Source organism: Macrobrachium nipponense, chromosome 10 (assembly GCF_015104395.2).
Source record: "Macrobrachium nipponense isolate FS-2020 chromosome 10, ASM1510439v2, whole genome shotgun sequence".
NCBI classification, from domain to species: Eukaryota; Metazoa; Arthropoda; class Malacostraca; order Decapoda; family Palaemonidae; genus Macrobrachium; species Macrobrachium nipponense.
Window position 1 is genome coordinate 6,299,106 of NC_087204.1, and position 5,000 is coordinate 6,304,105.

Here is a 5,000-nt window from a genome sequence, read left to right on the forward strand (position 1 = left end):
TGGCACAAATTGTATGCAATAATAAAGACACTCCCTAATTTCATAATTATGGTAAAGTGTATAGCATTATTTGTGCACGTACAAAAAAGACAATATTCCCTTTTCCGTTTTCTGAATTGTATTCCCAGCCCCAGGGAGACAGGATTGCAATGCCGCATCTCTGTTACACAAAGTAAAACTACTTTTGTCACAGTGCAACAGGAAGTCGCTATCGTCACCGCCCACTTGGTCGTAATAGTCTTTCGTATATCGCTCTGGAGTCATGTCAGTATACCATGTAGCTCATGTCATCGCGTTCTGCCATTATTATGCGTAAAGCGGCGCTGTCATAACCACTCATTTGAAAAATATACTTCGCCTGTGGTGCTATAGAAGCAACGTGACATTAAAGTTCATGACGGTTATGTTGGTGTGAAATGTTATGCATTTTCTCATGACCTTGGATGTTAGAGAATTAAACGGAACCATTCACCATTCCAATAGTGTCTATTTAAATTACATAACCTTCGTAATGATCAGTGCTTGATAGAAAGGTTATCACAAAAGAAGCTGATTAACATTTTGGATAAATAATGCCACTATTTTCTCTCTTTACTGACTAATGCTTTTCTCTGGGGGTTAGTGCCGTCAGTGTACCTCACGGGGTTCACTGTAGGCATTACTAAACGTTCTCTGCAGCGTCCCTAGCTGCAACTCCTTTCGTTTCTTTCACTGTACCTCCATTCATATTACCTTTCTTCCATCTTGCTATCCACCCTCTCCTAACAATTATTTCATAGTGCAGCTGCTTTGAAGTTTTCCTCCTTTTATACCTCAGTAACCTTTTTATCTCAGTTTCCCTATCAGCGCTGAAGGACCTCATAAGTCTCAGCGCTTGGCCTTATGCCTAAACTCTATATTCCATTCCAACCAATGTTTAAGAATTAGGTCAGAATTCCAGTTATACTGAAATATCTTTTTTTTTTTTTTTTTAATATCTTCCCGAGTCCATGCCCTTATCCTCTAAAAACATTTATTAAAAAAATTAATTATCTTAAAAGGATCAGAGTAAAGTAGCCGACTTCCCCCCCACCCCCGCCCCTTCTTAGCGAATTGAGGGAAGCCAGGAACGCCCTCTTATTAATCAAATTAAGCCAGGCGCCCCCATATGCGACCTCGTTGGAGAAATGGAGATAAAAATGGAGAGGCAGGTGGACGGTATCTTGTTAAGGATCTTAACAATTCTTCATTATTAAAGGAAAAAAGAAAGTCCTCAGTTTTATGGTTTGAGCTGAGATATGCACTTTATTTTTGTCATTGAAGCTTACTCGGGGAGGAAGCCTGCGAACTATACTATGTTGTTGTAGTAGTTGTTCTTGTTCTTGTTGGACGGGAGAGCTTAAAAGGGTCTGAAAAAGGTGTTTGACGTTGAGTAAAAAATACAGGACTTGTAGGTTAGCATGTTTATGATTTATTTATTAAAATGAAAATGTAAAAAACAAATAAATAATGTGCATGATAAACAGTACAGAACTATTATTTCTAATAAAATATAGCGTATTTATATAATATGCAAGTTGCAAATTTGACGCACGCGTTGGTTAATACCAATGGTCTAGTTTCGCAGTTGTGAAATATGTTCGTTTAATAAGCTCCTGGGTCTGCAAGCACCCAGCGCCATCTGGCACGTCTTCAGCATCAAACAGCTCTTGTCAGTGCGATCACCTGTGACTTTCTGGGTCGCTGGCGACACGTGTCCAAGAAATGGGAAGTTCCGTCTCAGGGGATTCGAAAGCATGGAAGTTTTGATTTAGGTGTGTCCCTTTTGATACGTTTTGCATACTATATCTTGAAGAAATGTCAAAGGAAGGAGAAAATTTTTTTTCTATAATTTTAAAAGATTAATGCTGTTCGTTATATATATATATATATATATATATATATATATAGTATATATATATATATCTGTGTGTGTGTGTGTGTGAAATACAAATCGTACGAAACGAAGAACGAAATAGACACCCACTCTAGACCTTTGGTATTTACCTACGCGTGTATCAAATTTGCAACCAGCAACTGCATCAAAGCAGGTAAAATGTTTCGGAATGCTGAGAGGGAAAGGGAAGCAAAAGAGAGGTTTAGAGAAACAGCAGATATAAACGGCAAACAATGAGGGAATAAACAATAAACATCGAGGGAAGATTGGAGAAGGGTCCCCATAAAGAGTATCAAAGAGCTTTGACATGGCGGATAGGGCACAAAAGAAAGAAGGAGGAGAGAGAGGGGAGGGGGTAAAGAAGAGAGGGAGATGGCATGATAGATTAACGAATAAAGAAACGTCTGAATACAAAGAAAACAGAAACGTTAAACAAAGACTTAGATATATTTATCAATCAGCAAAGTTGAATGGATTCCCAAGTAATGTGACACAGATTATGATTCAATATTTAGATAATACTTTTAAGTAAACAGTAAAGTTGTGTTGATCAAGGCGATGGTATTAGTGCGCTTATCATTTACAGGAAGTGCTACTGTGCTCTCTCTCTCTCTCTCTCTCTCTCTCTCTCTCTCTCTCTCTCTCTCTCTCTCTCTCTCTCTCCCCCCTAAGCAGGATGTCGACGCTCTAGGAGCTAGAGACCCATTTCAGAGACTCGAATTAATGTGCTTGCAACAGATGTTGTTGCTCTTGCAAGGGTCCTTACCCGATACGGAAGTGCAATGCAGCAGGTTCAGATGTTGTTTATTCAGAAAGTGTGGAGTTGTTAACCCCCCCAACCTCTCTCTCTCTCTCTCTCTCTCTCTCTCTCTCTCTCTCTCTCTCTCTCTCTCTCTCTCTCTCACACACACATACACACACACACACACATACACACACACACACACACAAAGGACATATATACATTAGTATTTGTTAATCGATCTTTTAAATGTACAAGATTTTTGACATTCTTTTTACTTATTATTATTATTATCTTTATTTTCTTTGCATATGTCGCAATTCCAAATTTTATCTTGAGATATTTAGAAACTTCAAGCAGTACTTCAGTTCTAATGCCTTATTGCAAAGGATTTTGAGTATATTTATTTATTTTTTTATTGTTAATTTTTTAAAATTTATTTATTTTGCAGACTACGGCGCAAATTCCAAATTTAGACACGTCAAGCAGTAATTCAGTTCGAATTCCTTTTTGCCAAGAATTTTTAGTAATTTCGCGGTATAAGAATCTAGTGCAATACTATCGGGAGTTTGGCTTCGGAGACACGTTATTATAGGGTGTTTATTACACAAAGTACTATCAAGTAGAGGAATAGAATTAAATAAACTAACGATAAACACAGAAAAAGATTCAAAGTTGACTGCATGAATTTTCAGCTAATTCAGTAGGTTTTGTTTTGTCTTTTATTACTTCATAGAGTAAATACTAAAAAAACCAGCCCCATTAATGCAACGCCCCAAGTATCATACTTTACCTCTCTCGGAATTTAGCATCTCATCCTATGACCAAAAAGATCACCATTTTCCCTTTCCCTTTCCACAATCGAGATGAACTTTAATACACCATCGTACCAACCCAAAGAACTTATGCCATACTGTTCCATCACCGGAAAAAACTTCAGATGTCCCTCCAAAGACGAAAGAAGTTCATGAATCCCCTTCAGGGGACAAAAATTAAACTTCAGTAATACCATCCATGCAAACTCGTTCACAATAAAAAAAGTTTAATGCTCAACTTGGGAATCTTTGGAGATTAGTTGCTCCCATAAGTGGATGACTACATCTCGTGTTGATGAATACCATAGGAGAGCTCTCTCTCCTTCGAGGGTAATCTCATTTCCCCACTAAAAGGCACGTTGCCTTTTTCCATAAAATGACGAGATTTGGAGACGCCAGGAAACTTGAAGAGTTGATGAGGAACTGCTTAAAAAGGAGGAGCATCTCCTCACTGATTCCTGTTCTTTCTCAGCTGCGTTCGTCAGCTCATTTTCCTTTTCCGCTTACTTGGGGAGTAAGCCTACAAACTACTTGGTTTTTGCGGTGGGGGGGTGTGTGTGATGGGAAATGTGTAAAAAGGTCTGAAAAAGGTGTTTCGCGTAGAGTTAAAACGATACAGGAATTTTAGGATAGGACATTTATGATTTATTTGTTAGATTGAAAATTTAATAAATTAACAATGTGCACATTGAACAGTACAGAAAAATTATCTCTAATGAAATATATAGTATCTTTTTCATTTTCGTTGGCGAAATAAAGGGGTATATGTCCACAGATTTTATCACGATTTAATTTATTTGATGTACTGAATTTGAAGGCAATATATCTATTCAGTTATTTCGTGTTTCCACCTATAATGAGAGTATATGAACGCGTTTAATTCGCGTCCTTTTTATTTCATCATTGTTGTTAGTACGAGTAGTCCTAATTATGAGTGTTAATTACGAAGACCACTTCACGTTAAGTTAGTAATATAATGTTTGCAACTTATGCGCCCCGAGTAAGCTGGAGGTCAAATCACGGCTTGTTTTATGTATAGATATGTATATTTTGATATACAGATCATTTCTCATGGTGTGAAGAAAAAAATCCAAGTGACAGAAAATCAACTTTGATGTGACATTAAGGTATTGAATGGTGTGATCGTTAAGTAGATGCCATACTAAAGAAATGTTGCCTTGATTTGTTCCTGTTGCCTGTTAATGATTGTAAACTGTTAGATATGAAAGAAAAAACCTTTATTAATCTTTGCCATTCTTTTATCACAGTTATAGATTTAATACTGTTTTAAAATTAGACTTGGCTCAGTTTTTGTTAAAGGTATTGTTCGTTCTTCTTCCGTTTGGGCCCATGTATTCCAATTAATTTTCATTCTATTTGGATTTACATAGTCAATATTATTATATTAAAATAATCTTGCATGTTTTGAGTCGAACATTTTTACAAATTTGTAACGAATTTATATACCTAAATTGAACAGTAACATTTTTAATTTCATTTCCATTAACGTTAACCGATCCCCTTATCC